At 35.9% G+C, this 24444-nt stretch overlaps 1 protein-coding gene and 1 long non-coding RNA gene across 2 annotated transcripts in view; one reads left to right on the top strand and one right to left on the bottom strand.

The window, feature by feature from the left end:
* Nucleotides 1-24444, bottom strand: part of KHDRBS2 (KH RNA binding domain containing, signal transduction associated 2) — a 754183-nt gene that overhangs the window by 274709 nt on the left and 455030 nt on the right. The gene's annotated exons all lie outside the window — the stretch shown is intronic.
* LOC309638419 overlaps nt 7021-24444 on the top strand; it is a 328072-nt gene continuing 310648 nt past the window's right edge. The window contains exon 1 of the long non-coding RNA XR_014251109.1: nt 7021-7298. This is a non-coding gene — a long non-coding RNA (uncharacterized lncRNA). The remainder of the gene's footprint in view (nt 7299-24444) is intronic.

Genomic DNA, 24444 nt, shown 5'->3' with positions numbered 1-24444 from the left:
GAATGAAGAGAACTGAGGACAGACTCAGAGACCTGTGGGACAACATTAAACACACCAACATTCGAATTATAGTGGTCCCAGAAGAAGAAGAGAAAAAGAAAGGGACTCAGAAAATATTTGAAGAGATTATAGTTGAAAACTTCCCTAATATGGGAAAGGAAATAGTTCATCAAGTCCTGGAAGCACAGAGAGTCCCATACAGGATAAATCCAAGGAGAAACACGCCAAGACACATATTAATCAAACTGTCAAAAATTAAATATAAAGAAAACATATGAAAAGCAGCAAGGGAAAAACAACAAATAACACACAAGGGAATCCCCATAAGGTTAACAGCTGATCTTTCAGCAGAAACTCTGCAAGCCAGAAGGGAGTGGCAGGATATACTTAAAGTCATGAAGGAGAAAAACCTACAACCAAGATTAATCTACCCAGCAAGGATCTCATTCAGATTTGATGGAGAAATTAAAACCTTTACAGACAAGCAAAAGCTGAGAGAGTTCAGTACCACCAAAGCAGCTTTACAACAAATGCTAAAGGAACTTCTCTAGGCAAGAAACGCAAGAGAAGGAAAATACCTACAATAACAAACCCAAAACATTTAAGAAAATGGGAATAGGAACATACATATCGATAATTACCTTAAATGTAAATGGATTAAATGCTCCCACCAAAAGACACAGACTGGTTGAATGGATACAAAAACAAGACCCATATATATGCTGTCTACAAGAGACCCACTTCAGACCTAGGGACACATACAGACTGAAAGTGAGGGGATGGAAAAAGATATTCCATGCAAATGGAAATCAAAAGAAAGCTGGAGTAGCAATTCTCATATCAGACAAAATAGACTTTAAAATAAAGACTATTACAAGAGACAAAGAAGGACACTATATAATGATCAAGGGATCGATCCAAGAGGAAGGTATAACAATTGTAAATATTTATGCACCCAACATAGGAGCACCTCAATACATAAGGCAAATACTAACAGCCATAAAAGGGGAAATCGACAGCAATACAATCATAGTAGGGGACTTTAACACCCCACTTTCACCAATGAACAGATCATCCAAAATGAAAATAAATAAGGAAACACAAGCTTTAAATGATACATTAAACAAGATGGACTTAATTGATATTTATAGGACATTCCACCCAAAAAAAACAGAATACACATTTTTCTCAAGTGCTCATGGAACATTCTCCAGGATAGATCATATCCTGGGTCACAAATCAAGCCTTGGTAAATTTAAGAAAATTGAAATCGTATCAAGTATCTTTTCTGACCACAACGCTATGACACTAGATATCAATTACAGGAAAAGATCTGTAAAAAATACAAACACATGGAGGCTACACAATACACTACTTAATAACGAAGTGATCACTGAAGAAATCCAAGGGGAAATCATAAAATACCTAGAAACAAATGACAATGGAGACACGATGACCCAAAACCTATGGGACGCAGCAAAAGCAGTGCTAAGAGGGAAGTTTATAGCAATACAAGCCTACCTCAAGAAACAGGAAACATCTCGAATAAACAACCTAACCTTGCACCTGAAGCAATTAGAGAAAGAAGAACAAAAAAACCCCAAAGCTAGCAGAAGGAAAGAAATCATAAAGATCATATCAGAAATAAATGAAAAAGAAATGAAGGATACAATAGCAAAGATCAATAAAACTAAAAGCTGGTTCTTTGAGAAGATAAACAAAATTGATAAACCATTAGCCAGACTCATCAAGAGAAAAAGGGAGAAGAATCAAATCAATAGAATTAGAAATGAAAGAGGAGAAGTAACCACTGTCACTGCGGAAATACAAAAGATCATGAGAGATTACTACAAGCAACTCTATGCCAATAAAATGGACAACCTGGAAGAAATGGACAGATTCTTAGAAATGCACAACCTGCAGAGACTGAACCAGGAAGAAATCGAAAATATGAACAGACCAATCACAAGCACTGAAATTGAAACTGTGATTAAAAACCTTCCAACAAACAAAAGCCCAGGACCAGATGGCTTCACAGGCGAATTCTATAAAACATTTAGAGAAGAGCTAACACCTATCCTTCTCAAACTCTTCCAAAATATTGCAGAGGGAGGAACACTCCCAAACTCATTCTACGAGGCCACCATCACCCTGATACCAAAACCAGACAAAGATGTCACAAAGAAAGAAAACTACAGGCCAATATCACTGATGAACATAGATGCAAAAATCCTCAACAAAATACTAGCAAATAGAATCCAACAGCACATTAAAAGGATCATACACCATGATCAAGTGGGGTTTATCCCAGGAATACAAGGTTTCTTCAATATACGCAAATCAATCAACGTGATACACCATATTAACAAATTGAAGGAGAAAAACCATATGATCATCTCAATAGATGCAGAGAAAGCTTTCAACACCCATTTATGATAAAAGCCCTGCAGAAAGTAGGCATAGAGGGAACTTAAACAGTTTTTTTATGAAGATGGAACTTTAATATTTTCAGCAGCTATCAAGTGCAATGCTTGAGTACCTTTCCTCATTTGTTTTTCATCATGTATCACTACCCAGAAGCAATCATTAGCTAATTTGCTGATTTATGGTTGCAGTTTATGAGCTTTAAGCAGTGCTAAGCCATTTTTGTTTCTTCCTCAGTGCATTGGTAGGTGAAGAATGTCCATCCTTTATATTCTTGGCTGTGTAAAGAAAATTCGCCTCACCCTATGTGTTCTTGGCTTCTGTGACATCTGAAACTGCTGCCTTATTACTTTCCTGCTTGATCTTAACCAAAAGCAGTGTTTACCTAGCCACCAATGTTAAAGCTGCTAAGGTATTTCGTGCTGCCACCTATGAAAAAACAAGGTCAGAATACCAGGTTAGCATAGGAATCTACTAGCTATTACTTACGCAGTTTTCTAGTGACATACATACTGAAAAGAAAAATTGGTTACTGCTGTGCAGGGGGACAGGGCCTGGCATCCCAGCTGTGTGAGGCATGGTTTCGTTATTCAATGAGACACAAACATTCACATTTAACACTTGTTTTGAATAATGACAGTCTACATTACCTTTGCATGTGTGACCCAAATTTCACAGTAAAGAGGGGAGAGATTCTGAATGCTTCCTGATATTGACCTGGTGATTGTGTCTTACATGTCTAAAGAGCTGAAAAGACAGCAGTGTGAAACAGCATAAGCATGCTTCCAAATTTGCTGACAAAATACACATATTAGCTGGACAATATCAGTGCTAGCAAGGATGCGGGGTAATTGGAACCCGCAGACATTGCTGGTGGGAATATAAAATGGTGCAGCTGCTTTGGAAAACAGTTTGGCAGCTGCTCAAAAGAGTTAAACACAGTTACAATATGACCCAGAATATACCCAGATAATCGAAATCATATGTTCACACAAAAATTTGTACACAGATGTTCATAGCAGCTTTATTCGTAGTATGTGAAAAGTGGAAACAACCCAAATTTCCATCAACTGAAGAATGGATAAACAAATTGTGGTATATCATTACAATGAAATATTGTTCAGACATAAAAAGGAATAAACTACTGATACACAATACAAACAGCATGAACCTTGAAAACACTATACTGAGTGAAAAAGCCAGACACGAAAGGCCACAGATTACATAATTCCATTGTTATGAAATGTTCAGAATCAGCAAATCCATAGAGACAAAAAGTAGATCAGTGTGGGCCAAGGGCTGGGGGAAGAGCGGGTGGAGAGTGACTAATAACAGGCACAGAGTTTCTTTTTGTAGCAAGAAAAATGTTCTGGAATGAGGTTGTGCACAGCTCTGTGAATATACTAACATCCACTGAATCGTCACTTTAAAAGGATGAAAGGTATGGCATTTGTATTATATCTAAAAAAATTCACTTATTATTATTGACATTTCCATGTGATATGCATCTTCTTATTAGACATTATTAGGCCACTATATTCTCCACAAGCAAATAGAAAGCTTATTTGGATGACTTTCTTTTAAGAAGAGTTTCAATTATAATAACCACAGTTCTACATTTTTATCAAAAAGCCCAGGATTTATTTTTTAATATATTATTGGTCAGTGTATCTAATTATCATTTGACCTATCACATTTAATATTTTCACTTCTCTTTTCATTGAATGAACCCTTAATTCTCTCTTTTTTTAAAGGTTTTTAGAAATTTCATGTAATGTCTGAAACATTTATATTAACATATTTCCATACAAATAACCCAATGAAAGTTTAGTATTAGCTGTTTTGTTTGTTTGTTTTTTTATACTGCAGGTTCTTATTAGGAATCAATTTTATACACATCAGTGTATACATGTCAATCCCAATCGCCCAATTCAGCACACCACCATCCCCACCCCACCTCAGTTTTCCCCCCTTGGTGTCCATATGTCCATTCTCTACATCTGTGTCTCAACTTCTGCCCTGCAAACTGGCTCATCTGTACCATTTTTCTAGGTTCCACATACATGCATTAATATACGATATTTGTTTTTCTCTTTCTGACTTACTTCACTCTGTATGACAGTCTCTAGATCCATCCACGTCTCAACAAATGACTCAATTTCGTTCCTTTTTATGGCTGAGTAATATTCCATTGTATATATGTACCACTTCTTCTCTATCCATTCGTCTGTTGATGGGAATTTAGGTTGCTTCCATGACCTCGCTATTGTAAATAGTGCTGCAATGAACATTCGGGTGCATGTGTCTTTTTGAATTACGGTTTTCTCTGGGTATATGCCCAGTGCTGGGATTGCTGGGTCATATGGTAATTCTATTTTTAGTTTTTTAAGGAACCTCCATATTGTTCTCCATAGTGGCTGTATCAATTTACATTCCCACCAACAGTGCAAGAGGGTTCCCTTTTCTCCACACCCTCTCCAGCATTTGTTGTTCGTAGATTTTCTGATGATGCCCATTCTAACAGGAGTGAGGTGATACCTCATTGTAGTTTTGATTTGCATTTCTCTAATAATTAGTGATGTTGAGCATCTTTTCATGTGCTTTGTGGCCGTCTGTATGTCTTCTTTGGAGAAATGTCTATTTAGGTCTTCTGCCCATTTTTGGATTGGGGTGTTTGTTTCTTTAATATTGAGCTGAATGAGCTGTTTATATATTTTGGAGATTAATCCTTTGTCCGTTGATTCGTTTGTAAATATTTTCTCCCATTCTGAGAGTTGTCTTTTCATCTTGTTTATGGTTTCCTTTGCTGTGCAAAAGCTCTGAAGTTTCATTAGGTCCCACTTGTTTATTTTTGTTTTTATTTCCATTACTCTAGGAGGTGGATCAAAAAACATCTTGCTGTGATTTATGTCAAAGAGTGTTCTTCCTATGTTTTCCTCAAAGAGTTTTATAGTGTCCAGTCTTATATTTAGGTCTCTAATCCATTGAGTTTATTTTTGTGTATGGTGTTAGGGAGTATTCTAATTTCATTCTTTTACATGTAGCTGTCCAGTTTTCCCAGCACCAGTTATTGAAGAGACTGTCTTTTCTCCATTGTATATCTTTGCCTCCTTTGTCATAGATTAGTTGACCATAGGTGCGTGGGTTAATCTCTGGGCTTTCTATCTTGTTCCATTGATCTATGTTTCTGTTTTTGTTCCAGTACCATATTGTCTTGATTACTGTAGCTTTGTAGTAGAGTCTGAAGTCCGGGAGTCTGATTCCTCCAGCTCCATTTTTTTGCCTCAAGACTGCTTTGGCTATTCGGGGTCTTTTGTGTCTCCATACAAATTTTAAGATGATTTGTTCTAGCTCCGTAAAAAATGCCATTGGTAATTTGATAGGGATTGCATTGAATCTGTAGATTGCTTTGGGTAGTATAGTCATTTTCACAATGTTGATTCTTCCAATCCAAGAACATTGTATATCTCTCCATCTGTTGGTATCATCTTTAATTTCTTTCATCAGTGTCTTATAGTTTTCTGCATACAGGTCTTTTGTCTCCCTAGGTAGGTTTATTCCTAGGTATTTTATTCTTTTTGTTGCAATGGTAAATGGGAGTGTTTCCATAATTTCTCTTTCAGATATTTCATCATTAGTGTATAGGAATGCAAGAGATTTCTGTGCATTAATTTTGTATCCTGCAACTTTACCATATTCATTAATTAGCTCTAGCAGTTTTCTGGTGGCAGTTTTAGGATTCTCTATGTATAGTATCATGTCATCTGCAAACAGTGACAGTTTTACTTCTTCTTTTCCAATTTGTATTCCTTTTATTTCTTTTTCTTCTCTGATTGCCGTGGCTAGGACTTCCAGAACTATGTTGAATAATAGTGGTGAGAGTGGACATCCTTGTCTCGTTCCTGATCTTAGAGGAAATGCTTTCAGTTTTTCACCATTGAGAATGATGTTTGCTGTGGGTTTGTCATATATGGCCTTTATTATGTTGAGGTAGGTTCCCTCTAGGCCCACTTTCTGGAGAGTTTTTATCAGAAATGGGTGTTGAATTTTGTCAAAAGCTTTTTCTGCATCTATTGAGATGATCATATGGTTTTTATTCTTCAATTTGTTAATATGGTGTATCACATTGATTGATTTGCATATATTGAAGAATCCTTGCATCCCTGGGATAAATCCCACTTGATCGTGGGGTATGATCCTTTTAATGTGTTGTTGGATTCTGTTTGCTAGTATTTTGTTGAGGATTTTTGCATCTATATTCATCAGTGATATTGGTCTGTAATTTTCTTTTTTTGTAGTGTCTTTGTCTGGTTTTGGTATCAGGGTGATGGTGGCCTCATAGAATGAGTTTGGGAGTGTTCCTTCCTCTGCAATTTTTTGGAAGAGTTTGAGAAGGATGGGTGTTAGCTCTTCTCTAAATGTTTGATAGAATTCACCTGTGAAGCCATCTGGTCCTGGACTTTAGTTTGTTGGAAGATTTTTAATCACAATTTCAATTTCATTACTTGTGATTGGTCTGATCATATTTTCTGTTTCTTCCTGGTTCAGTCGTGGAAGGTTATACCTTTCTAAAAATTTGTCCATCTTTTCGAGGTTGTCCATTTTATTGGCATAAAGTTGCTTCTAGTAGTCTCTTAGGATGCTTTGTATTTCTGCGGTGTCTGTTGTAACTTCTCCTTTTTCATTTCTGATTTTATTGATTTGAGTCCTCTCCCTCTTTTTCTTGATGAGTCTGGCTAATGGCTTATCAATTTTGTTTATCTTCGCCAAGAACCAACTTTTAGTTTTATTGATCTTTGCTATTGTTTTCTTTGTTTCTATTTCATTTATTTCTGCTCTGATCTTTATGATTTCTTTCCTTCTGCTAACTTTGGGTTTTGTTTGTTCTTCTTTCTCTAGTTTCTTTAGGTGTAAGGTTAGATTGTTTACTTGAGATTTTTCTTGTTTCTTTAGGTAGGCTTGTATAGCTATAAACTTCCCTCTTAGAACCGCTTTTGCTGCATCCCATAGGTTTTGGGTCGTCGTGTTTTCATTGTCATTTGTCTCTAGGTATTTTTTTATTTCCTCTTTGATTTCTTCAGTGATCTCTTGGTTATTTAGTAACGTATTGTTTAGCCTCCATGTGTTTGTCTTTTTTACGTTTTTTTCCCTGTAATTCATTTCTAATCTCATAGCGTTGTCGTCAGAAAAGATGCTTGATATGATTTCAATTTTCTTAAATTTACTGAGGCTTGATTTGTGACCCAAGATGTAATCTATCCTGGAGAATGTTCCGTGCGCACTTGAGAAGAACGTGTAATCTGCTGTTTTTGGATGGAATGTCCTATATATATCAATTAAATCTCTCTGGTCTATTGTGTCATTTAAAGCTTGTGTTTCCTTATTTATTTTCATTGTGGATGATCTGTCCATTGGTGTAAGTGAGGTGTTAAAATCCCCCACTATTATTGTGTTACTGTCGATTTCCTCTTTTATAGCTGTTAGCAGTTGCCTTATTTATTGAGGTGCTCCTATGTTGGGTGCATATATATTTATAATTGTTATATCTTCTTCTTGGATTGATCCCTTGATCATTATGTACTGTCCTTCTTTGTCTCTTGTAACATTCTTTATTTTAAAGTCTATTTTATCTGATATGAGTATAGCTACTCCAGCTTTCTTTTGTTTCCATTTGCATGGAATATCTTTTTCCATCCCCTCACTTTCAGTCTGTATGTGTCCCTAGGTCTAAAGTGGGTCTCTTGTAGACAGCATATAGATGGGTCTTGTTTTTGTATCCATTCAGCCAGTCTATGTCTTTTAGTTGGGGCGTTTAATCCATTCACGTTTAAGGTAATTATCGATATGTATGTTCCTATGACCATTTTCTTAATTGTTTTGGGTTTGTTTTTGTAGGTCCTTTTCTTCTCTTGTGTTTCCCAGTTAGAGAAGTTCCTTTAGCATTTGTTGTAGAGCTGGTTTGGTGGTGCTGAATTCTCTTAGCTTTTGCATGTCTGTAAAGCTTTTGATTTGTCCATCAAATCTAAATGAGATCCTTGCCGGTAGAGTAATCTTGGTTGTAGGTTCTTCCTTTTCATCACTTTAAGTATATCATGCCACTTCCTTCTGGCTTGCAGAGTTTCTGCTGAGAAATCAGCTGTTAACCTTATGGGAGTTCCCTTGTATGTTATTTGTCATTTTTCCCTTGCTGCTTTCAATAATTTTTCTTTGTCTTTAATTTTTGCCACTTGGATTACTATGTGTCTCGGCGTGTTTCTCCTTGGGTTTATCCTGTATGGGACTCTCTGCACTTCCTGGACTTGGGTGGCTATTTCCTTTCCCATGTTAGGGAAGTTTTCGACTATAATTCTTCAAATATTTTCTCTGGTCCTTTCTCTCTCTCTTCTCCTTCTGGGACCCCTACAATGCAAATGTTGTTGCGTTTAATGTTGTCCCAGAGGTCTCTTAGGCTGTCTTCATTTCTTTTCATTCTTTTTTCTTTAGTCTGTTCCGCAGCAGTGAATTCCACCATTCTGTCTTCCAGGTAACTTATCTGCTCTTCTGCCTCAGTTATTCTGCTGTTGATTCCTTCTAGTGTAGTTTTCATTTCAGTTATTGTATTGGTCATCTCTGTTTGTTTGTTCTTTAATTCTTCTAGGTCTTTGTTAATCATTTCTTGCATCTTCTCAATCTTTGCCTCCATTCTTATTCTGAGGTCCTGGATCATCTTCACTATCATTATTCTGAATTCTTTTTCTGGAAGGTTGCCTATCTCCACTTCATTTTGTTGTTTTTCTGGGGTTTTTTCTTGTTCCTTCATCTGGTACATAGTCCTCTGCCTTTTCATCTTGTCTATCTTTCTGTAATTGTGGTTTTTGGTCCACAGGCTGCAGGATTGTAGTTTTTCTTGCTTCTGCTGTCTGCCCTCTGGTGGTTGAGGCTATCTAAGAGGCTTGATGGGAGGCTCTGGTGGTGGGTAGAGCTGACTGTTGCTGTGGTGGTCAGAGCTCAGTAAAACTTTAATCCACTTGACTGTTGATGGGTGGGGCTGGGTTCCCTCCCTGTTGGTTGTTTTGCCTGAGGCAACCCAACACTGGAGCCTACCTGGGCTCTTTGATGCGGTTAATGGCAGACTCTCGGAGGGCTCAAGCCAAGGAGCACTTCCCAGAACCTCTGCTGCCAGTGTCCTTGTCCCCACGGTGAAACAGAGCCACTCCCCGCCTCTGCAGGAGACCCCCCAACACCAGCAGGTAGGTCTGGTTCAGTCTCCCCCAGGGTCACTGCTCCTTCCCCTGGGTCCCGATTTGCACACTACTTTGTGTGTGCCCTCCAAGAGTGGGGTCTCTGTTTCCCCCAGTCCTGTCAAAGTCCTGCAATCAATTCCCACTAGGCTTCAAAATCTGATTCTCTAGGAATTCCTCCTCTTGTTGCCGGACCCCCAGGTTGGGAAGCCTGACATGGGCTCAGAACCTTCACTCCAGTGGGTGGACTTCTGTGGTATAAGTGTTCGCCAGTCTGTGAGTCACCCACCCAGCAGTTATGGGATTTGATTTTACTTTGATTGTGCCCCTCCTACCGTCTCACTGTGGCTTATCCTCTGTCCTTGGACATGGGGTATCCTCCTTGGTGAAATCTAGGGTCTTCCTGTCAATGATTGTCCAGCAGCCAGTTGTGATTCTGGTGCTCTCACAAGAGGGAGTGAGAGCACGTCCTTCTACTCCGCCATCTTGGTTTATCCCCTAATTCTCTTTTTTTAAAAAATTTCTTTAATGTGTTTAATGTGTCAATCTTTTCTGTTTCAAATAATGGGAATTAAGCCATTGTTAATATTCACACTGGTTTAAAATCTCAGCTGTTTTTGAATTTCTCCTATTGCCTTTGGGTAAGGGGATGAAGGAAGGGAATGATGCCGTTTCTAATTTGTGATTCTATTTCTAAAAGTCTACTGGATATAGAGTGCTATCCCTCAGACAAAAATAAATAAAGGCTTCAAATCACCATATTTATCAAAATCTTTTCCATGATTTCAGACACTTTATTACCTTTCACTTGGACTATAAAAATGATTTCAACTAGCATCAGCGGACTCTGGCCCCACCTCTCTCATTTATCATCACATTTAATCCTCACCAAAGCACCTTCTGTTACAGTGTTCCTCTCCTCTAAAACCTTCAGTAAATACCACTTTCCTATTGATCCTACTGGTGTTTCAACTCCTCTTCTCACCTTAAATTCTACTAATTCCTGTATGTACCTTACACTCCAGCCAAATAGTTTCCTTCCTATTTCCTATTTTCTCACACATTTTTGCCAGGATCCTTGGATTTCCCACTGCCTGGAACGATTTCACTTCATTTACCCTTACTGATACTCCATCCACTTCTTAAGGCTATAATCAATCACATATAACAGGGAAATCTCCTAAGAGCAGGAAATTTGTCTTGTTCCCTAGTTTAACCTCGGTGACCAGAACATTACCTGCACAAAGTAGAAGTTCAAACAATAAATAAGCAAATAAGTAAAAATAAATTTACACTTAAATGAAGGAATGAATAGCTTCTGTATACCTTCCTGATATCCCAATTCTCTCTCCTTCTAAAATCATGTAAAACTTTTTCATTGTACTCAATATCCTGTTGTACATTTATTTGAGTATTTATCTTTATATTCCTTGTCTCTTATTCATTTCTGCATTTTATTATATCTCACCTTAAAGCTTAGTCTCTGTTCAGTCAATACTGGCTGAATTAAATCAATCAACAGAGCCCAATATCCCCACTTTGGAAACTATATTTGCTTTGCATTTTTCCCTGGCAGGCTGGTTTACATAAATATTACATGCTTAGAAAGAGAAAAAATTTACTTAACAATGAACAAGGAAAATTCTCGTAATTTTAATTATTTAGTTTTTATTTAAAATGATACACATCATATTTTTGGGGGAGAAATTTTGAATTTTTATATAATGTGTCTTTTTTTAATTTTTAATTTTTATTTATTTATTTATTTTTGGCCAAGCCACACAGCTTATGGGATCTTAGTTCCCCAACCCAAGATTGAACCTGCGCCCTCGGCAGTGAAAGTTCAGAGTCCTAACCACTGGACCACCAGGGAATTCCCAGAATGTGCCTTTTAAAAATAAGTATGACTGACATATGAGCCCATGTAAATAAAAGTCATTCAAAACACTTGTGGCTTTTAAAGGCAAACATGGATATTAAAAGCATTTTCCTACTTTACCAATAGTCTGATGTCAAAGATTATCATTTCCCAATTCTGATTCAGCTCTGAGATCAGAGTTGATCCCAATGGAATTTTAGAACATTTCTCACTAACTGCTACTGAGAGGTTGTGATGATGGTGGACGTGGGGAGACTAAATCTGAGAAAGCATCTCTATCTACCAATCTCTCAAAGAAACGTAGTATTTCATAGAAGATGTGCACCCTCATTTCCCTACTATTACTTTAATTACCATTTTTAGACAAAGGCAATATAGACCAAATTACAGACTACAGATCAAATTATATTCTGATTGAAGAATATTTTGTATATCAATTTATAAGTCAATTTCTGATATAATAGAGACTCTAAGCCACAGTTGCTACCCTTATTTACCCCAAAGTGGCTACAATTTCCATAGAATAAGTCATATAGACATGTTGCATACATGTGTACTGCCTTCCTGGTTGGTCACAGTGCATGACTGGTGTCTACCTCTTGGCAATGAGGTCAGAAAAACCTGACCTGAGCTGGGTTTTGCTCTATTTTAAATATTTCTCTATTTGAGTATATTTCCATATGAGAAACTAGAGTTAAAACTTTAAAATATTAAGAATAAATTATCTGCAAATACAGTTTTCTCTATCCACTAAGAAGTCCTGTAATAATTACAGAGATTTATAATTCAATTCTCAAAATTAGAATATACTCCTTGTAGGCTTTAAATTGTTGCATGAAGTAATGACTACAAAAATAAACACTACAGAATCTGGTGGTTCTAAAAATATAAGATAGAGCCCTTGCAGGAAAATATACCTGATGAGCATAATTTATTACATAATAACAGTAAAAGATCTTTTAAATTGCATTTATAATAAATTTTCCTTCAGTGCCTTTTAAAAACAGAAACAAATGTTATAGGTATATCTCATTTTATTGTTTCGCTTTATTGATCTTTCCAGATATTGTGTATTTTACAAATTGAAGGTTTGTGGCAACCCTGCGTTGAATAAGTCTATCAGCACCATTTTTCCAACAACATTATTTTTTATTTAAGGTCTGTACATTGTTTTCTTAGATAGAATTCTATTGCACACTTCAGAGACTATAATATAAACATAACTTTTATATGTGCTGGGAAACCAAAAATTTCATGTGACTCCCTTTATTGTGGCATATGCTTTATTGTGGTGTTCAGGAACCAAACCCACAATATTTCTGAGCTGTACGTATATTTTGTTCCAGAAAATGATAGTTATGACAATTCATGTATGATGGTTTTCAGTGTTGTAAAGACAGAGAATAAATAAATTATAAGTATCATAAATTTTCCTGAGAAATGTACTTTTGTCATAAATTTACTGAGCAAAAATTTTATTTTATGTAAAATGTATTGTGGTCATTTAATACAAACCACAAACATTTACCTACCTGGAGAAAGTGGTTCTAATTTTATTCTGGGTATGCTCAATCCCTTATATAAAATGGTGTAGTATTTGCATATAACCAAGGCACATCCTCCTATATAATTTAAATTATCTCTAGTTTGCTTATAATACCTAATACAGTGTAAATGCTATGTAAACAGTTGCCAGTGCATACTAAATTCAAGTTTTCCTTTTTGGAACTTTCTGAAATTACTTTTTTTCAAATATTTTCGATCCTCAGTTGATTGAATCCCCAGAAGAGGAAACTGCAGATAAGGAGGGCTGACTAAAATTTAGAAAACTTGTGATTATAAGCACTTTCTCCTCTCTTTGAAATGTATATAAATCCTTTTGAAGACTAGATAGGCCTTTTGTCAGCTTTATGACCTGAAGATGTCTTTCTCAAAGACTTGGAAGCCATCTCTTTGAAATGCAAGCATCAAGATAGATAACACCCCTACCTCCCAGTTTCTGTTGGGAGGTAGTAGCCTAACTTTGGTAGGGGCCTTGCTCCAGGTTGTAAAACTACTTCCTGTCATAAATATATGTTTTTTTCTCCTCTGGATAAAGCCAATTAGCCAATACAGATGGTTACCCCAATAACCTGATAAAGTTAGGATGAACTCTGTGTGATGAATGATGCTGTCAAATCCTCTCACTTCAGGACTAGCTATTGTCCATCTTGAAAATGTATGTGGAATGGGTTGTATTGGTTGTACATAAAAGGGTGAGATTACTTTCTGGTTTTATATTCTTTTAGTGGTTTGCCTGTGTTGCACATATCATTCTTGTTTAATGCTTATTCAATAATAAAACTATTTTTTCTCTACTACGTTTGTGGAGAGGATTTCTGGATTGGGAGAAGATTTTGCTTTTAATTATATTTCCCCAACAATCTGTAAGTTATTTACATATATAGGTATGCTATTTCAGAGCAATGAATATAATCAATTAATTGTATTTTACAGGTTAGAATATATTTGATAAAATTCTTTAAAAATGATTGCTTCTGCTTAATGTTATAAACTGATGTTATTGTTGTTAAACTGAGAAATCACTGCCTTTCCATAATTGATATTTGTTATATACTTTTGCATTCCTCTTCTCCTTGGTTTCCTCACTGGCACACTTTTGGTAATCTCTAATCCCTTAGCGAAACATCTGTTACCATACTAACTCCTAAAGTTCAGTTTAGAAAGTAATTGCTTACATATCATTATGTGCCTGACTATACACAGGGACTGTGGGTACAAGACAAGGCAAGGTGGTCATGGGGAAGTGGCTTCAGGAAACTGCCTTTTAAACAAGCCTCTTAATTCTGATGCAGGTGATCTGGAGCTCACACTTTATGAAACACCATTTTTGAAACTGACTACCCTGCCTCTATTTCCTTCCACATCCAAACTCCAAAAGCTTAACATATCTATAGAAAATTGCTTAATATATATACAAGTGAACAAGCATGTCACAATATTATAGGTACAACATTGTATAAAACTCCCCACATAGAAATGAAGACAGAAGGAAATCCACCAAAAATTATATACTGAGAGAGATAGAGGTATATTTTCTTTTTACCAGATTCCATGAGTCTCATATATCTTATCTGTTCTTCAATGTCACCTCTTTAAGGAATTTCCCTGATCACCAAGACCTGAAATCCCTGGCCCACTTCAGAATCCTACCATCACTCATTCATATATCTTTTATTGCACTTATTATAATACATTGTATACCTATTTGTTTCCTTTTTATACTGTAAACTATTTGCAGACAGGGAAATTTTCTTATTTATATTTTCAGCCTATGTTGAGATGAAAAGTAGACACACATATATAATTCTGAATACTTAAATAAAGGTATCTGCACACAAATTTGCATTTAAGCTTTCATTGCCAGAAAGATTATTCAAAACTTAGAAAAAAAGCAAAGAGATGGGCAGCATCATCTTTAAATATCACATAGGAGCAACAGCTACCCAAGGATTGTCCAGGGAGGAATTTGGTTCCTCTCACTGTTACTCTTCATTAAAGGTCCTAGACTTGGCTTGCTAATTTGTATTCAATAGATTTCCTCCAGTAGAGATGCAAATTATTTCTGTCTGGTGGAACAGATAACTATAATGATTGATGGCCTGTTAGATACTAACCAGTTTGTATCTACTAACCATTTGTATGCTATCTTAACATTTCTTCATTAAATTACCTATAAGTACCCTAATTTCCTAAATGCTCCTTGAGCCAAGCACAGTATCACTGCTTCCCTCATTAATTAATGGGTTAAATAGAACCTTTGACACAGATTTCTGTAATATTTGCCTGAGAGTAATGATTTTACCTCTTTGAAAATTGAGCTTTAACAGTAATACTTTTTTCTATTAAAAGAACTATTTCTGTTTTCAAACATCACTTAGAAGTTATTTACATGTTAATAAAATCAGGCTATTTTGAAATAATTTCCTTATAAAAATAAACTAAAAAGTATACAAACAAATTTTATTCAAACTAAAAATCTCTTTAATGTGCTCTAAAATAGAGAATTTAGCATCCTTCTTAGGATTATCAATAATGGGCTTATTTTAATCATCAAATTGCCAAGTCTAAGATAACGTACCTGCCCTCAGCGTTGACTTTGGACGTCAATGGCCTGACAAGTAGTGTTCCTCAGAGAAATGGGGTATTTTTTTAAACTAAATCTTTCCCAAAGACACAGAAGGAGCTTTCAATAAGATTCATAAAATGTTATTAGTTGGCACGTCGTTGTAAATCAACTATACTTCAGCTAAAAAATGCAAATATGAATCATAGACCATGATTATCATCTTCAGAATTTTATAGTGGATAAAGATATCTTAAGCTCCCCCTTGTGCTTAAAGGTTTATTAGAACTAATCTTAACCTTATGGCAGAAACAGGGACCAGCATGCTGCAATGCTTTCGCTGTGGTAGGACCCACGACTCACTGGCTGAGGTGGCAGTGCTGGTACCCACGGGCCATCTTAATGTAAATAAATTTACTAGCATCTCAGTTAACTTAGTCTGTCTGAACTTTGAAAAACAAAAGAATGTTCAGATATGAATGCTTCCTAAAATCAAAGCTCATCAGCAGGGCAGGGTAGGCTTTGTCACCCAGAGACCTCGGTCAAATCTAGGCCTGACACTAACTCTTCATCCTTGAGTAACATGCAGAGCCTCAATCTCCTAACAGGAAGGAGGCAGATACAAACCTGCATTTCATATCATCAACTCCCTAGCACAGAGCTCCTGTCAGTCTAGCTTATGCAGTTGCTGAGGGCAGGCTGAGGCAATGCTCCTTAAGGGAGTGTGGGGGCTCTGGAGGGGGGGAGCTAAGAGGACCCAGGACAGCAGGGATGCTTTAGAACTTTGCCCTTCCACCATATCATTGTTGTCACAGCCACCATAGCCAAAGGGTTTTGTTATATCCTCCAGGCCTGTTCTTGTTGGAGAAGGTTGTAAATAACTTGTCTAAGAATCAGAAAATGCTTCCTGAATAGTCCTCTTGCCCTGTCCGCTGGCTACAACATGGTTGAGAACCTCAATGTTCCCTTCCTAGGCTGTTCCGAGAGTCTTCCAGCTGGTCACTCATTTCCATTTTTTCTCTAATTCAGCCTACCTTCAACAATGTTGTTAGGATTAACTATCCATAAAACAAATATTATTTTAACTTCCTTGTCTAGAAACTTCTTCAAGAAAACTGAGCAAAAAGTATCCCCTACTTGCTTTACAATGTAAAACCCATCTTTCAGCATTTGGATATTATAAGCTGAATTGTGTCTCCACAAAATTCATATGTTGAAGTCCTAACCTGGCCCAATACCTCAGAATGTGAATGTTTTTGGAGACAGGGCCTTTCAAGAGGTAATTAAGGTGAAACAAGGTCATGTGTGTGACCCTTATCCAATATGACTGGTGATCTTATAAGAAAAGATTAGGACACAGACAACACCCAGACTGAGGGGTGAACATGTGAGGACATGGAGAAGAGGTGACCATCTACAAGCCAAGGAGAGAGGCCTCAGAGAAAGTCAAACCTGCTGACAACTCAGTCTTAGATTTTCAGCCTCCAGAACTGTGAGAAAATAAAATTCCTGTTGTTTAAGCCACCCAGTCTGTGGTATTTTGTTAGGGAAACCCTAAGCAAACTAATACACATGCCTTAAAAAATATTCACTAAGTTTTGTCCCTTATGTACTACTGCATAAATGAATTGGATTGCAGTATATGTTTGACAGATAGGCAAAGGATATTAATACACAATTTAGTGAAGAAGAACTGAAATTAGTACATAATTGTAAGAAAATATCTACTTTCTGTATTAATCAAAGAAATGTAAATCAGAATAACATTGATTTTGTCACCCATCAAACAAAGATTGTTTTCCTTTTAATTATTTCTGATGATACCCAGTGTGATTAAAGAAGAAGGTCAAATCCATTACTGGTAGAAGTCTTATTTGCTAGAACTTTTATGGAAAGCGATTGAGAAAATTTTATAAAGAGATTTAAAAAAACATAAAATGGACTGTGGCCCAGCAATTCCATTTCTCCTAAATGATTCATGGAAGTAATCTCAGAAATCAAATGCGTGTGTGTGTGTGTGTGTGTGTGTATGGGGTTATGTTTACTTTTCTTTATTGAAATATCATTTGGAAAGAAAAATTAAAAGCCACTCACAAATGTGACCATGGTATATTAAGGATCACTTTCATCTTAACTCTGCCTGCCACACCTAATCACTTAAGCAAAAACCTACTGAAATGCCAAGGCCCTGTTCCCTCCATCCTTGTACCCATGCACATGTGCGCACACACACACACAGGCACACACATTTTTGGGGGTACTTATCTGTTAGGATCCTGCCCTTGAGTTGTGAGCTCCTGGCTGTGCCCACATCTTGCCCTGCCGTTGGCCTTTACAGAGCTGGTAGTGTTTGATGGTTTTATGTTCTTTGGCTGTGGGTTCCGCCCTCCTCTATAGATTCAGCCTTCATATCCTCTGCTCCTCAGGCTGTATGTTGTTCCAGTGAGTTCTTACTACAGCCATCTAGTCTATCCCCATATCTGGTCACTGAGTTTGTTGCCTAACAAAGCTATTCTTACAACTTCACACTTTATAACCTTTACATTTACTTCCCATATATTTTAACAACTTATAGCCATTAAAATCTATGTGTTAAGACTATGTAATACCATAGAAAAATAATTTAAAAGTTGCATAAATATAATAACAATTATGTGACTAAAAGCCTAGTCATTGGAAAAAAAGACTCAAAGGAAATAAACTAAAATAGTAACAATGATTTTTGTCTCCTACCTTCTTTCATCCTGCATCAGTTGGGAATACAAAAATGTCTTGAAAAGCAATGGCTACTCAGGGAACTTCATATACATATATATGTGTATATATATCTCAAATGTAAACCAATATATACACTGATCTGTATATCAAATATACATCAAATATATGTGTGTGTATATATATAAATGCTAATTGATATAAATCTGCAGCAACAGTAGCAACACTTCATATTAACTGAATTTTGTCTGAAAATCCAATAGGATTAGGTTCAGCGGCAGGAAACATTAAGCCCCAGAGATATTTTAAATATTGCTCTTTTGCCTAAAAGTCAAGGTGGATGGTTTAGGTTTGATGTGGTTTTCTAAATGTCAGCCCCTTCTATTATTGCTGCAGGACTTTGACCCCAAGGTCTACTAGGGGTGGCATCTGCTTCTCTGAGAGCTGGCTGAATGAAATGGAGAAGAAGAGAAAAAAGATCTCATATACTGTCTTAAGAAAGATTTTTAGAAACTCCCATAGAACATTCTATACTGGCCAGAACCTATTCACAGGTCTCCCCCTATCTGCAAGGATGTCCCGGGCCCAGATGGCTATCTTTTCTATGAAACATAGAGAAGATTTATTGAAAAGAAAACTCAGCATTTCTGGCACAGTCTCAATAATTCTGCAAATTTCAAAATATAATTGTTGAATTCAAGTTGTGGAATTTTCTTCTCTCCATGGCAATTTTACTACATACTCTAATTTTTCTTCTGCCTCCTTATTCTATTAATATCACCTTTGGCTTATAGCATCTTGATTTGAATTTGTTAATTATTTTAGAATTTTATTCATTTTCTTTTCTCCTTTAAAGTATGCCTTTTGTAACTTAAATATTTGCTCAGAACCAGACATACATGCCTGAGTTTTGGTTGTTGCTGTTTTCTCCTGAAACCTGGGGAAAGCACTTGGTCCACACAGGCACTCAGGACTCTGGGGACAGCATTTCATACATTGTCCCAACCCCCTTTTCCTTTGGTGGGATGTCCCTGAGGTGTCTTCCACGTGGCCCTGTAGAGGGCGCCAGTGAGAATGAGCCACAGTAGTAACCAGTTCGCAACACACCTTTTATGGCTTTGTGTCCTCTTTTCTTTCAATCAGCCTACTCCTTAAATTTTGGTTATTGGGTAAACTACCTGCATCTATATCCTCGTAAATAAACCATCTGTAGCCAACTCCTTGTTTCCAGCTCTGGTTTTGTCAGAACAAAAATTAAGAGCAATATTACCATTCTCGTGTTCAGTCTGAGCTACATCTGAGGTTTCTGTCCACCACCTTCCAGTCTCACTGCCTTTTCCCTTCTCTTGTGTATAGTGAGTTTTTACCCAGTTAATTTTTCCCATCTCTCTCATGTTTGATGTTAAATTTTCACTTTGTATTTTAACTCTCCATTTAGCATTTTAATTTCTCTGTGCCTCTCCTTCCTGCCCCTTTATTACACTCATGATCCACGCTGGGATACCTGACACTCATGTTCACACTTTAGTGTCTGATCTTCACCGTTAGTGCGGTGAAGAGCAGATGACGCTGAGTCAACCGAAACCTGGTGGTTGACGTATTGCCCTGCCAATAACAGAAACAAAGCCACCTTCATTTTTACTTCTTTGTGATCGTCATAAAGGGCAGAGGACTGAGTCTGAAGGAAGTTCGCCAATCTTTATAAATCTTTTTAAATGCCTCCTAGTTTTAATTTACCTGAAAATAGAAGTATACCGTGGGGTATGATGAAAAGCCCATGTTACAGTCACTTTATTTTGACAGATAATTGTGAATTATTTCTTATTTTAGAGGTAAGTTTTATTTGGAAGAGTTTCCTTTCCTTCTTATGTTAGAAGATCGATCTAGAAGATTCCTTCCCAGGTTATTGAGTTAGTGTGTTGTTTTGTGAAACCATCATTTTTTCCTTGTGCTTTTCCTTAGGTGTATACGTGTATTTTCTGCTGATACTTCAAGAGCAGTGCCTTTTAAGACTTGCAGGTGCTTGAAGAGGTCCAAGCACACTCCTGGGATTTCTGAGTGAGGCCAGCAGTACAATGCAGTGTTTCTTCATCCTTCTGTGTCTTTGCAGTTTTTCTGTCCATAATATGAGAACAATCATGAGAGGCAATAACCTGGTCTCCTTCAAATATTGTGCTGATGAGCACAGCTCTAATCTTGCTTTGGGACACATTTAATAATACAATTTAGTAATGATAATATTGTCAAATAGACTTTCATTAAGTGACTACCCTTCCTGGAGTTGACTTCCCCACCTTATTTTTCTTTAAGACTCATGGATTCCAGTAACTTTCTAATTGTGTCTCTCAGAAACACATGGAAAATGCTAGATGAGTCTTGGATATAATAGCACACTCATTTCAACTTATGAAGTGAAATACATAAATTGACTAAAAAGAATTTAAAAATATAACTTTCACTATATAGGTTAAAAGAATGATTAAAATTTTCTCTTAAATTTCCATCACTTTTTCATGGTGTCCCTTTTTGTATGTCATCATTTAACTATAACTATAGCTTAACAATTGTCACAAATGATCAACTAGCATTCATGATAAAGATTAGGCACTCATAGTGAAGAAAGAAAAAAAAATCAAGGCTGGCATAACAATCTGATTTTCCTCTGGAGCCTGACAGAATCTATAATCAATGTTTCCATGGATAAAGGAAAATACAACCATTTATTACACATTTAAAATAAATAACAATTGAAATTGTCACGGCACCTTTAAGAAAAAGCCATGTTAGTAACATACTGCAGGTAGTTTACCCAATACCAAAGTGAAACCCAGCAACTTATATACATGGAGCTTCCCTTAATAGCTTTTGGAATTGATTGAACAGTATGATCTTATAAACCTCAAGCAGGGCAATGCTGTTGAGATTATAAATCATTTGTGGCAACTCCTGCTCTCTGTAATACTTTGAAATTCTTGGTGTCTGATAACCTCTTTTATTAAAAATAGTACAACATGACATGGAGATTTTACTGTCAGAAAATAGCACACGTCTATGTATATGACAATTCTATTCAACTTGCTAAATGTATTATTTAAATTTATACTATGTTAAGACTTATTATGACACAGTATGTCATACTTTAATATATCGAATCATATCATACCATATTATATTATAGTTGTATAAATCTGAAAAATTCCAGAGTTGACCAGTACTCATAGGTCAAGTAACATGTACTGACTGTGCAGAATTAAATGCACTCAAGATTGGCATCATGGCATGGGTTTAAATTAGCCATATTGCCAAATAACCAGACTTATTTTGTTGATTTTTCTATCTCTGAAACAACCGAATGAGCACTTTAGAAGCATTTATTCCTACTTGGTATTTTACATTCCCTTAATAGACATTTGTATTTGAGAAACTTAATATTTCACTTCCAAGAATCTTCCTTTCCATTAAAAAAACAAAAAAAGATATGATGTAATACAACAGTTTTGTTTCTTTATAATCTGTAAAGGCTAAATTTACTCATAAGGGAATATATGATTCAATATTGAGTCTTATTATTTCATTTTCTATTTTTATCAGTTTTGTAAAAATTACTAACTTTGTAATATTGTATATAACAGCTAGTTTCTACATAAGAGCTGTATATTGACCAGATTCTCTAAGAACCTATGCAAGTGACATAATCTATTTGATCAATACTCAACTCATCATATATATTGTAATGTATACATTTAAAATTATGTATAGATGTGGATAAAGACTTTAAAAAAAAGGAAAAATGAAAGTTATTTCCTTCTGGATACTGGATACTACGGATGAGAAATTCAGTAAAAGCTTTTTAATATATTAGGCCTCAACATGAGAGACAAAATATATTTTAATATATTTTAAAATTATATAGGTGAGTGGATATAAAAATAAAGGAGCCTCAAATGGTTAGAAAATGTGATTTCAGAAAAGTTAAAAAGCTCTGTGGCCAAAGGTATGGAGGCAACCAAAGTGCCCATCAACAGGTGAATGAATAAAGAAGACGTGGTACATATATGCAATGGAATACTTCTCAGCCATAAAAAATAATGAAATTTTGCCATTTGCAGCCACATGGATGGACTTGGAGGGCATTATGTTGAGTGAAATAAGTCAGACAGAGAAAGGCAAATAGTGTATGACATCACTTATATGTGGAATCTAAAAAAATATAACAAACTAGTGAGCAAAAAATAAAAGATGCAAACTCACAGATATACAGAACAAACCTGATGGTTACCAGAGGGGGAGGGAAGGGGATCAGGGCAATTTAGGGGTAGGGGGAAAAAAGGTTTTATTATGGGATTATATGAAATCATGTGTGTGAAAGTTTTGAAAATTGTAAAGCACAAAAGAATTTAAAGACTCTTTCATTCATATTAAAAACAAACAAACAAACCACTATGGCCAAACTTTTTCCTTGGACAATCTACTTACACATGCTGCCTAATGCTTGATTTTTAAAAGCCTGCATGCATGCCTGGGGTAGGAGATATAGTACCTTTTAGGACTAGAAAGGTAAAAATCAGGTAAAAAAACTGAAAAATTTTAGGACTCCTTTTAGGATGACACATTAGTTGGTAAGTAAGGGAAAAAGAATTCATCTAACAGAGAAAACCAATGCAAATACCTTCCTGAAATGATGTTATCTCTGAGTGAAAGTGAAAAAAAAATTTCCCATTCATATGGGATTTGGGACTATATTCATAATATCAATTGGCTCAAAGCCCTTCAATCCAAAAATTTGGTTAACTCGTCCTGTTTGGGAGTGCTCCCAGAAGCCTGGGAAGCATCTTTGGCCTCAGTGTAGTTCCAAGGGTTCTGAGCTCACATTTCATCAAACGCATGAGAGAACAAGCCATCGTGAGTATGAATCAACACAGACATCAAAGCGCAGATGACCTTCTGAAAGACTTCAGGTATCAGAATTGCAGAAAGGGTGTATGTGTGTTCAATACGTTTACATAGATAGAAGAGGGTAACTGAGAAGTAGAAGGCAATAGAATCTGACTGGATTGAAATATAGAATGTTTATAAGTTAAAGATATAATTGTTAAAATAAATCAAATAACATTAAATGAAGTAAACTCAAAGAAATATCTGTGAACTTACACAGATTCATGCAAATGAGAGGAATAAGGGACAATATTTAAGAGCCACAGTAAAAAAGAATGAGAAAATTCCGTATATTATAATCAGTGTTTGAAAATGACATAACAAATGGAATAAGAAAAGGACATTTTTGAAATTACAAGAGCTTCTAGAATTGTTGAAAAAATCTAGCCCACAAATTTGGTAAGTCTAAAAAATCTAAAGTAGAATACATAAAAATAAATCCACATTTAGACACTGCAGGTTAAAAACAGTAGTATATCAAAAATGAAGAGAACATCTTAAAAGCAACCAGAGAGAAACAGATTCCCTACCAGTCAAGGCTGACTTCTGAATAACAACTATGGAAGCAAGCTGAATATCTTCAACATAATGAGAGAAAATATTTGGCGACACAGAATTCTATGTCAAGTGAAAGTATCTTTCAGTGAACAAGGGTAAAATGAAAACATTTTAGACAGATAAAAACTGAGAGAATTACTACTAATAGGCTGACAAAATTAGCTTCTAAAGAATATATTTTAGACAGAAGGAAATTTATCCAAAGAAGGTTTGAGATCAAGAAAACATGAAAAATTCAGAAGTAAACTGAGAAATTACTGGAAAGTAACATAGGATTTGAGAAGGACATTGGAATTAGTTAATTCTGCATTCCTTGTGTTATTCAGGAAGAGTTTTAAAACATTGAGAGACTGTATATTTTGTTAAGTTAAATGTAATGCACACAGCTCCAAATTTCTAGGCCCAAAGACTCTTCAGACAAATTATTAGAAATAGGAAAAAGTTTTGTAATATTGCTAGAAATTATGTTAATATACAAGATTTAATTAAATTGCTATACAATAAAAAATCATTGAGAATAATTTAAATTTTAAAAATTTAACTTGTATTATATAAGCCTAAAAGATAGTAAAGACTAATATAGAAAA

This window comes from Balaenoptera physalus (assembly GCF_965194825.1).
Source record: "Balaenoptera physalus genome assembly, chromosome: 11".
NCBI lineage: Eukaryota > Metazoa > Chordata > Mammalia > Artiodactyla > Balaenopteridae > Balaenoptera > Balaenoptera physalus.
This window is presented reverse-complemented; position numbering and strand designations above follow the sequence as displayed.